We start from the raw sequence: 12,506 nt of genomic DNA on the forward strand, positions 1-12,506 counted from the left end.
TACCCAATACTTTAGTAGGCGTTTAACAAATATTTGTTAAATTATTAATAAATGAATAAATGGGGAGCAGATGCTTCTGTTTCTCTTGTCTCCCCTGACAATTACTTGGGCAGAGGTGAGATTTTTTATAAAGGCCATGAAAATTGGTACATTCCTAATTTGCACTTATTGTATATGTATAGCTTGATATATTTGAGAAGTCTATTTCTAACCTAAAATGTCAAGTAGCATATCTCATTGTATGATAGATCTACTTTTTTGTGTCACCACAGTAATTAAGTATATTGTTTTCTGTGCTCAAAATAAAAACACAGAAAGCATGTAAAGGTAAAAGTAAGGGACACTTAAATTTAAAAAAAAAATTTAAAGTTATACAATAAACGTGATGTGTGTGTCACTGTGTGAGTTTAATAGCAAAGGAAAAGGGGAAAAGGTAGTTTTCCTCTCATTTCAAGAACTGCTTATATTTTTCTTGCAATTTCTTTCGTAATCATTATTCTGATTTCTGTCCAATTGCCACACTGAATGCTTCTGAGCACAGGGCAGAAAAAACCCTGGGGTGTAATACACTAAATTTTAACTTTATCTTATTACCTCTTTCAATTTTGCCTTCTCTTTGTCCATTCTGATTTTTCTGCTTTGTTTTCATTTGTTTATGGTGTGTGTGTGTGTGTGTGTGTGTGTGTGTGTGTGTGTGTGTGTGTGTTTTCAATACGGCCATACCGAAAAGAGAGATAATTTTTTTACCTGCAGACATACTTATCCGACAACATTCTTTCTAGATTACCAGCTTTCTTACAGAAGCAAGACATCCATAACTAACTTCCTACAAAGACTAACCAGACTTTCTTTTCTTTTCATAAATGATTCCCTCCGTCCTCTCATTTTCTGGAGGGCAAGAAGAAAGAAAAAGAGCATCAGCATCCATTTTATCCCTTCCTACTGGATCCTCTATAAACTTAATGAAAAATACGTTAGAAAGAATAAATATGTCCATGCATATTCTCTTTACTGAGAAATTTGAAAAGAATGAGATTATGAAAGATAATGAAAGATCAGTAATACTGAATTAATAGACCACAGACCAAAGAAATAGTGACCATTTCAGCAAGTGCTGAAAAGAAAAATGAGAGTGGGAATATAGACGCTCATACAAGGATTAGAAGATTAAAAAAAAAAAGTTCAGTCTTAAAGGAACCATTGGCAGAACATCTTTTTGGTGGATTTGAAGTGAGTCACACCATAAATCCCTTGGACGCTTATCTGACTGGGCACAACGGGTGTGGCTGCCATTATTTGACTGGACACGATCCCTAAGACTTTCTAAATAGGGACCTTCGGACATGATCTTTTTGGAAAAGTTTCTTTCAGAGTATTGCCTGGGCTTGTCATGGCTTGTCTCAAAGCAGTCAAACAACTGTCTTCAATGTGTTTTTTCCCCTCCATCCAGCTGTTCTGAGCCTGGATGAGACGGACCTCATCCCTACTCTGGTCGAGATGAGGAGGGGAACGGCATGCACAGGGCTTGCACTGTTTCAGCCAAAACATCCTGCTCCAGAGACAATGTGCTAGGTTGTTTTCTTCAAATAAATATGCCATTCTCAATTATATTTTTCTCAAAAAAATAATGTCAGTAATCACCAAAGAGAAATTCAATCGTAATTATCTTCATATTAATTTTCTTGTGGATTCTGTAAAACAGAGATGGATTGCTATCACTCTAGAATGTTTGAATCTCCTATATTGTCCTGATTTCAAGCCAATTAAACTTAATTTTTGACTTGATCCATTCACTGAAAAAAACTTCAGGAAGCTTAGAAGCCTCAGATTTATGGACAGATGACAGGACAACATGAGTGCCTTATTACATTTTATGCATAGTTTAGGGTGTACATCAAACCTTAAGGATTCCACAGGGCCAAAGGCATTTTTTCTTAACCTTGTATTTCTTTTTATCCCTTCTTGTATATCTGGCATAAAAACAACTATTTCTTTCAGAAAAATCCATTTAAATGGGCCCTTCCTTCAGTTGGAAAAGCTAAGTGAAATAGAGAAAATCGTTCAGTTAATGAGAATACTTTCTGGGAACCCTCTGGGAAAAGGCAGGGAAACAAAACTGAGATTTAGGGAAGAACACAAAAACAAAACCCACTCCTAACCATTATGTAAGGATGACCCAGGAACGGGCACAATGAGAAATACGGTCCAAAACTATACAGCAAAAGCTATCACCATAAGGAAAATTATGGAAATGACCACTGCTGAGAATGGGTGGTTCTTTTTGTACTTCTATACCAAGAATCCAAGAAGTTTTGTAACTGCATTCTTCCATGGCCTGCTGGAAGGCACCTTAGGGGTTAATGTGATTATCAAGCTATCTGGGGTACAAATCAAGTTTTGGGCACCCAGCCCTGAAGCTGATAAAGGGGTTGTTTGCTCCTTAACTGTGGTGCCCTCTGCTTCTCCCAACTCTACCAAGTGTCCTGTCCTCAAGTGGTAATGCTGCTTTAGGAATGAGGAGCAGAAATAGCATGCGGAGGGGTGGAGACAGCTCGCTCTGAAGAGCTTTTTGTCTGGTGATTCTGTGACTAAAGATAATATTTGTTTATCTTGTATGTTTAACTTGTGTCTTGTAATCCAGAGAGCTGGGGGGAAAATGTGGAATTACAAGTAAGTCAGTGAACAAACCCATAGTATAGGGTATAATTTCTAGGCATGGGAAGGGCAGGAAGAACAAAATCAGCAGTTAGGATAGAATGTATTTTTTCTGTGCTCTCTCCAACCCTTCCAGTAGAACAATTTTACAATTAAAGTGCTGATTACACAGCAGCGTTTGATATAAAGTTATGTTGCATTACTCATGGAAGCAACTTTCCTTTAAATACTTTCTTACTTAGAACTCTCAATTCTTGCATAAATGATGGAAAAAAAAAAAAGTAAAACAAAAAGTCTTCCAGAAGCACTCAAGTGCTGGAAAACCCAAGGCTGCAGAAAAAGAAAAGGATTTGAAATGTTAACATCATCCAATCACCAAAACATGATTACAGCAACTCTGTGACTATACCAGGTATTATCACAGACAGTGGGGTGACCATAAGAGAAACAATGTTCTATCTCAGTCACATATTTCTTCTCAGTGAGATCAGCTTCTCCTCCTTCTCTCCTTCCAGGCTCGGCTCAATATCATTGAAGTACAGCCAACAGCAAGTTAGCAAACCAGCAGGGGAGCAAATTGATTATACAGTTAACTGTGGAAAAACTGAAATTCTTTATTAAGGGAAAATGAAATACAGTTAATTTATGCTTCAACAGAGCCTTTCCCCACGTGGCATTTACTCTACTGGTTTTTTTACTTTGCTGTGAAGCTGTAACTCGGCCAAAAAATGACAGAAGCTTTACTGATTTAAAAATAAGGCAGGTTTTGAGCTTTTTTTTCCCCTCCTTGCATGATGATTTTTCCAGCTACAATTACTGTAACTCACTCATTATGGAGGATAACATGGCAGGCAAACAGGCAAGAAAAAAAGTGTGGTAAAACAGTTGGCAGGATGTAAATTGGAAGTCTTTGCCATCTAATTTTAAACAGTATTTATAGCATGCACCCATAATACAGCATTCAATGTCTCACACAAGATCTCTTAAGTAGTAGAAACATTTACTGAAGTTGTTAGCAAAACTAGTGGACACTAATAAGTGAAAGAAATTTATAAAATCCTAAACTCAAATTTAAAAGGTAGAATCAAGATTAGGTCCATAGATTTGGTATAATTTTGAATTTAAAGAATCTAATGCTTTCCCACAACCACATCAAAATTACAACTAAACTACAGAACAACCATCAGTCAGAACCGCCTGAAATCTGGCTGAATGAAAGTCCTACAACTAGGAATTTAACAAAGAAGCCACATAGAGACTGGTACGAGGGGTGGAGCTGTGGAATGGGCTGGTCCCACTTCTACGTGTGGCAAATAAAAATCAGGAGGAACATCTCAGCTGTGGAGGTCACCCAAGGAGTGAGGGCTCCCAGCCCCAGACCAGGACCCGTAACCTAGGGTTCTGGTGCCAGGAAGATAAGTCCTCATAACTTCTGGCTATAAAAACTGCTGGGATTGTGGCTAAGTGAGATGGAGGGCTTCTGAAGTCCCAGGCAGTTCCCCTTAAAGGTCCAGCACATGGACTTACTCAGACTCACTCCCTCAGAGCTCCAGTGCTGGGACAGTAGCTTGAAAGGAACCAGGGACAGACAGAGTCTGGCATCAGCATGAGAGCTGTGTGTGTGTGTGTGTGTGCGCGCTCCGCTTTCTGCCAGACAAAGGTGCTGGCAGAGGACATTGTTCCTTTTCAGAGACACCCCACCCCCACCCAGAGCCTGCAGGCAGGCACCATATCTCAGTCTTCACACTGTTTGCCCCACCCTGGTGATTCCCTGGGACCCAGAGCCCCACCCAACTTTTGGGACCACCCGAGCTGTTTCTGCTGGCTTTTCCATACAAATGTCCTGTCTTGGCTCATGCTTTAGACTTCCCTAAAATCTCTCAGACAAGCAGAATCTGGCCTCAGTGCACCCCATACCTCTCACTAAGTGGCTCCACGCCTGGCACTAGCAACAGCCAACCTTGGTTTTCAACTTGGCCTCTCCTAGGCACCTCCAAGCCCAGCACAATTAGTAGCCATCTGTAGATCACTTTGTAACTCAAGCCTAGTGGCCCTGGGCAGAACACAGGCAGTGGCTGACCTTGTCCTGAACCTCCTAGGAGTCCCCAGAGATAGCACACCCAGTTGATGGCTCCATACCACATTAAAACACCACCCAAACACCTCCTCAAGGAGCAAACTCAGAAGGCAGCAGTGCCCTGCTGAAGTAAGTCCTGCTTTGTGGGGTGGGACCCTACACAGCTGATCCTCCATGGTGGTCCCAGCAAACCCTTGCAGCTGATCTGTCTAGCGGTAAATCCCTCCCTTTGATGTGCCAACAGCAATCAAGGCTCAACTACAACAGTAGGATGTACACAGTTCACATGAGGGTGTTCCTGGATTGCTCAGCTTAGGTATTGGGAGGCTGTGCCATTGGACCCTACAGAATACCTACTACATAAGGCCACTCCACCAAGCCCAGGAACATAGCAGCTCTACCTATTACAAAGAAACAAACACATGGAGGTCACCACAATGAGGAGACAATGAACATGTCCCAAATAAAAGAACAGAACAAAACTTTAGAAAATGAACTAAACAAAATGTAGACAAGCAATCTACTAGATGCAGAATTCAAAATCCTTAAAAGGATGCTCGTTTAACTCAGGGGAAGAGTAGATGAAATTAGAACTTCAACAGCATAAAAAAAGACATGGAAACCATAAAAAAAGACCAGCCAAAAATGAAGGATACAATAACTGAAATTAAGAATAATTTACAGGGAATCAACAGTAAAGTAGATGAAGCCAAGAATCAAATCAGCAATTTGGAATATAAGAAAGCAAAAAACACCCAATTAGAACAGCAAAAAGAAAAAGGAATCCTCCCAAAATAAAGATAGTGTGAGGAGCCTTTGGAACAATTTACAGCATACCCACATTAGCCTCATGCAGATGAGAGGAAGAAGAAGAAAGAAAGCAAGAAAATGAAAACCTATTTGAAAAAATGACAGAAAAATTACTGGCATAAGAACAGGCATATAAGTCAATGGAACAGAATAGAGAGGCCAGAAATAAACCCACAGCTTTATGTTCAATTAATATTTGACAAAAGAGGCAAGAGCATACAATAGAGTAATGATAGTCACTTCAATAAATGGTGTTGGGAAAATTGGACAGACTCATTAAAAAAAAAAAAAGAATCCAGACCACTAACTTATACCATAATACACAAGAATACACTCAAAATGGATAAAAGATTTAAACCTAAGTCATGAAACCATAAACATCTTAGACAAAAACATAGACAATAAAATCTCAGCCATCTCTTGTAGCAATATTTTTGCTAACATATCTCCTAGAGCAAGAGAAACAAAGGAAAAAAGAAGCAAATGGGACTACATCAAACTAAAAAGCTTCTGTAGAGCAAAAGAAACCATCAACAAAATGAACAGGAAACCTGCTGTATGGGAAAACATATTTGCCAATGATACATAAGGGGTTAAATATGTATATATTTATTTATATATAAAGAACTTATACAACTCAACACCAGGAAGACAAATAATCTAATTAAAAAATGGGCAAAGGACCTGAATAGAGACTTCTCCAAAGAGGACATACAGATGGCCGATAGACATATGAAAAGGTGCTCAACATCACTAATCATCAGAGAGATGCAAATTAAAACACAATGAGATATTACCTCACACCTTCCAGAATGGCCATCATCAATAAATCAACAAACAACAAGTGCTGGGGAGGACGTGGAGAAACGGGAACCCTCGGGCACTGTTGGTGGGAATGCAGACTGGTGCAGCCACTGTAAAAAGCAGTATGGAGTTCTCTCAGAAATTTAAAAATGGAACTGCCTTTTGACCCAGCAATCTTACTTTTGAAAATATATCCTAAGAATCCTGAAACACCAACTGGAAAGAATATATGTACCCCTATGTTCATAGCAGTGTTATTTACATTAGCCAAGATCTGGAAAGAGCCCACATGCCCATCAACAGATGAGTGGATAAAAAAACAGTGGTACATTTACATAATGGAATATTATGCATCCATAAAAAAAGAAGGAACTCCTACAGCATTGAGGGACCTGGAGATTATTATGTTAAGTGAAACAGGCCAGTCAGAGAAAGATAAATACCATGATTTTACTTCTATGTGGAATCTAATGAACAAAATAAACTGACAAAATAGAAACAGAGGTGTGGACACATGGAACAGACTGACAGCTGTTAGAGGGGAGGGGGTGGGGAAACTGGATGAAAGAAGGTGAAGGGATTAGCTAGAGAACACATACGAATAACCCATAGACACAGACAACAGTGTGGTGATGGCCAGAGGGAAGGGACATGGGCAAGGGCTGAGTGGAGGTGGGCAAAGGGGGTGGGGGGTGGGAAAATGAAGACTCTGTAACAGTATCTACAATAAAAATAAAAAATAAAATCTAAGGCTGAGATTCCCCTTCAGAATTAAAAATAACTTTAATGATTTAAACACATAAAGAAAGCATTTTAAAGATCTGCATTATATTTGTCATATTAAGTCTTAAAATAGCTCCAGGTTCAGAGAAATTGTTGTTTTTTAAAAAAATTTTTATTCTGATATATTTATGGAGTCTCATATAGTTGCAAAAAATAATACAGAGACAGTTCATATAACTATTGTCTGATTTCCTTCCATGATAACTTCTTGCATAATCATAGTACAATATCATAACCAGGAAATTAACATTTATAAAATCCAGAAATCTTCCTCAGTTTTCTGTCAGTGTGTGTTTATGTACTTAATTCTATGCAAGTTTATCATATGTGTAGATTTTTGTGACACCACTAGTCAAAATACAGAGCAGTTTCATTACAAAGATCTCTCTCTCTCATGTTATCCTTTTATAGACATAGCCATCCCCTCCTTCTCTACTCTCTCTCCCCTTGGCAACCACTAATCTCTTTGTTCTCCATGTCTATAATTTTGTCATTTTAAGAATGTTATATATAACTGGAATCATATTGTATACAGTAGTCCCTCTCTATATTGAGGTTCACTTATCACGGCCTCACTGTATCGCGGGATTTTAAAAAATATTATGTTTAATTATATATCGCGGATTTTTCGCTATATCGCGGGATTTTGCCGTACTGTATACTTATGTTGTTAAAGTTACATAAGTTTAAGAGTGTAGAATATGTTTAAGAACATAAGTAGTGTTTATAAAAGTGTGGAAAAGGTTAATACGGGAGTGGGAAAGGTTAATAAGGGACTGGGAATGGTTTATAAGTGTGTAGGAAGGGTTTATGAAGCCTTAAAATATATATAAATACTACAATAAATGTATTAAGGGGGTGTCTAGAACGTAATACCTGCGATAAGTGAGGGAATACTGTATGACCTTTTAGATTGGCTTTTTCACTCAACATAATTTCTTGAGATGCATTCAACTTGGGTGTATCAACAGTTCATTCCTTTGTATCACTTAGTAATATTCCATGGTACAGATAGAGCACAAGTACTATCCAACTCAAGAACAACTTTCTTGACTATTTGCTAGTAATTTAATATTGGCCCTTAATTCAAATATGCATTGAGCACACATTCAGTCTTAATATTATGTCAGGCACTATGCCAGTCAGACGAATAGAACAGAGCAGCCCTATAAGTATAGTGGGTTGGGGCAATTGTTCAGTGGGTTAGGGTGTTGTTAAAAATGATCCATAATATAAAGACATCCTCCCCCCACCCTCCAGTTGGCTGTCTGGCAACAAAGATCCCTTTCCCCAGCCTCAGGCCATAGGATGAACTTTTGTAAGTCTACTCAGAGAAGGACACGTTGAGCCCTGTATCCATTTAGAGCACTTCATTCACTCATTAATTCATTTAAAATATTTATTAAACACCTATTGTATACCAGGAATTGTACTAGACATTGGAAATGCATAGATGAAAGAACACTGACCCTGACTTCAAGGGGCTGGAAGTCCAGTGAGGAAATATAAATGACTTTGCCTTTAAGGATTTTACTGTTTAGTTACAGACTAGACACAAAGTCATATAAGTAGCACGATAAGGTCTTGGATGGTTAGAATCACCTGTAAAGTAGACTTCCAAGAGCCTGAGGCTTGGGCTGAATCTTGAAATGATAAGGATTTGTAAAGCAGAGGGTTAGAGGGGAAGTGTCTTCAACAAACAATAAAAGCAAAGGCAGAAAAAAAAATCCATTTTACATTTAGGAAGCAGGAAAAAGATTTATCAACTGGAACAGGAGTTTCTATGATGACTTAGTGAGTGGCAACACTCAAGTGGCTTTGATTAGCAGAGATCTTCAATGCCAGTCAATGCCAGGACTGCATTTCGCCTTTGGAATTTTGGTAATTAAAAGGTAAGGAAGTCTTCTCAATATGAGACTAATTATGATGACACTTTACTTTAGAATAATTAATCCAGGAATGTGAAGTTTATGTTAAAGATAAGAGAATAAATCAAATTCAAAAACTTACAGCTTAAAAAAATTAATCTGGTCCATGGAAGAAAAACTCTCTGGTGGAAAATAAAAAGCTTCCAAGAGACCCTTAAGATAGATTTATCTACTTATCTTTCACAATGATGAGACAAATGATTTAGTTTATGCCCTGCAGAAGTAACAGCTTCACTAAACCATTATTGCATAGATTAAGGGCTAAATTAGTGGAAAGGTATAGAAACCAGAAAAGGGATGAATTACCAAGAGTTCAGTTAATTGAGTAGGGATTTAGGGGAGATGTTCAGACTTGAATTGAACATTTAAAGAAGAGCATACACATTCAAAAATGGAGAGGAGTGAGTGAGACCCTCCAGGCAGGAGGAACTGTAGCCAAAGGATCAGAGAGAGCCTGCACAAGACAGACTCAAGGAGTATGAACAGAGCAGCTGGCCTGAGGCAGAATGTTCATGTCCTTGAAGAAGTTACAAAAATACTTAGAAATATGCAGAAAATTACTGCTGTCTAAAGATAAGTGATTCCTTTAAGTCAAAGAATAAACAGAAGACTATGTTATGCCTATTATAAAACTTTTATGTCTTTGAAGAAAGCTTAGAATTTTTATATTTACTGTGTTTTTGATAGGAAAAATAATTTTCAAGCTTTTTAATGGAAAGGATTGCGTGTGGGTGCTCATCCATAAATGCCCCCTCTTGCATCAGTCTTACTGTTTTTACTTGGGGGACACTAAGATAATAAAATGTGGGACATTGGAATCCTATCTCTGATCATCTTATCATATTGGTAGTGCTGTGCTGGCATAATGGTGGCTCTGAAAAGGTATAAAGAGAGCCATTCCTACCATAAGGCAAGTTGGAAGCATTCTCCAGCAGAAATGACAGGACATACTGGCTATCAGACTTCAGGGCCAAGGAAAAGGCCTTGGCATGTCAGGACTGCAATGTTGTAGGACCCTTTATGCAAAACAGAAGTCAGTAGCTGTTGACAAAGCATTATTACAAGAAAATAAATACTACTTATAGGAAAAACCTGTTTCACAATTAAGAATGTGCTATTTAAGTTACTGAAATTTCCTAACCCAAGGAATTTTCTTTTTTGGGCAAATAAAGGCTTTTTAAAACTAATTGTGAGCTAAGGAAATCAAGCACTTAAAAATATGTGAAAGGTTAATATTCAAGAATGATGACTATTTTAAACTCCACTGAAGTTCGAACAAAGGTAAAAATAAGATTTCAGTATGTTGCTTGAGGGATTTAGGTATATATACACCCAAGCGAGGTCCAAGATACCTAAGAAAGTTGGTAAAAGTTCTCTTTAGCCCTAGAAATAGACTTCCATTCATTTGGAATGGCTTAAATGGAACTGTACCTGAATGTGTGAACTAGACCAGTGGGCCTCAACTTCAATGGAAATATCAGTAACCTGGGGGTCCTGTTAAAATTGGTGAGTGTGAGAAGGAGTCTGAGATGTTATATTTTGAATAAGCTGGTTTAGAAATGACAAGAAACAACACTTCTGGTTTATCTCTCAGGGACCCTTCCATACCTTTGAGTCTTTGGCAAGAGTGCTTTCTTGACTTGTCTTAGTTCTGAGGTCCTGAGCACAAAGCATGTTGGGATCACAGGGGCACCTGGGATAGTTGGAGTCAGGGCTAGAAGGTAACACAGTACAGGGCAGACACTCTGAGGGGCAACCCAGAATACCACATTACAATGTTAGAATGAATGGAGTCCACTCAGGCGGATCCAGGAGGCAGTACCTAGGAGGAGGGCAGGGGTCTCCAAGTAGAGCAATACCTTCAGTCAAGCTGGTTGAGAAACCTGGATTGGAAGCCCTTCCTCCGAGGTTCCTATCACCCTAGGAGTCTCTCTGTTATTATTATTATGCTTACAGTACCGTATTGGAAATTTCTGCTCATTGGGTCTTCCATTTGCACTAGACAGTGCGCTTTTTGAAGCAGAGCCATGTCTTCTATTCACATAGAACTTGCTCAGTAAGTATTTGTTGAGTGAATGATTGAAGGATGAGGTATCACATCTCCATTTGTGCTGTTTGCTCTCCAGGAATGCCTTTCCCACCTTTCTGACTGATTAGATCCAAATTGTGTATGACTCAGCTCAAGGGTCACCTCTTCCCTGAAGGCCTCCCTGATCCTCCTTTCCCCCGGCCAGGCAGTATTGTCCACTTCCTTTCTTGAATGTCACCACTATGTTTTGTATATGTTCCCATTACCTCATCATGTATTTATGAGCTCCTTAAGGACAGGGAATGTGTTAGTCTTGACCTCTTAGCACTTAGCACGGTGCATGGCACGTGGTATGTAGCACTCCATATATTACTAAGTATAGCAAAAGCCATACGAAATTAGTAATTCAGACCACAAGTAAAAGCAAAAGCAGTATGTTATATTGCAACAGTCCCTTTCATTATAGGATATTAAACCATTTAACGAGTAATGCTCTTAAACTTTGTTAATGAAATAACTATTATACTACCTATTTAACATAAAGTACCCTTAGAGAAGGAGTATGAACCCTTTGAAGAGGACTTAGGCAGAAGCTCAAACTTCTGGATGGAAAGAGGGCAATATAGAAAATTATTTAAATTTAGAGCCTACATAATGCCTTCCATTCAGAGATTCTGGAACATCTCAGTGGCTGAATTTCCAACCCCTGGCCCTGGTGTTTGGTATCATATAGACTTAGTTTGAAATAGAGATTTTAAAGAAATTCTAATACTGGGGGAAAAAGTCTAAAACTGGAAGAAACATTTTGTCCTAGATTCTAGAAGCCAGTATTATTTACTCCTAGATCAAGGTCTTTATTAAAATGGATATTTTTTTAAACAAATGTAATTTCAATGGCAATGAGTCCTCAATATAAAACTCCCCTATCAGGCCAAGTCAATCTCTTTAAAATTTTCCCAACAGTCACAATTTATAAAACATGTAAGCCAAACTCAATAAATCAAGTAAATAGCATCACATAATGGAGGCTTAAATATAGAACAAGACAAGCCAGAAAGGTTCAATTAAGTAAATGCTATACATATGTCTAGCTTTGGTGAGGTCAGGATAATATATTGGGTTATTTTAGTATAAAGCCAAATAAAATAAAATAATTTAATGACTAAATAAAAGAGAGGAAGAAAAAAGAATAAAATGAATAATTTAGGAAAATATAATGGACAAATTCTAGAATAAACTAGAGTTTTGAATTACAATATACTCTCAACAGAAACTCTTGAATTAGAATATAGGATACTGGAAAACTCTGATAACAATACAGAAATGAAGAGAAATTCCCTGGACAAAGTATTGCAATTATGATTTCTAAATCCTAAATTACTTTCAGATAATTAATATATAACAAAAGCAGAATGTCCAT

The sequence above is a fragment of the Furipterus horrens genome, unplaced genomic scaffold, assembly GCF_987537825.1.
Source record: "Furipterus horrens unplaced genomic scaffold, mFurHor1.1.pri manual_scaffold_7, whole genome shotgun sequence".
NCBI lineage: Eukaryota > Metazoa > Chordata > Mammalia > Chiroptera > Furipteridae > Furipterus > Furipterus horrens.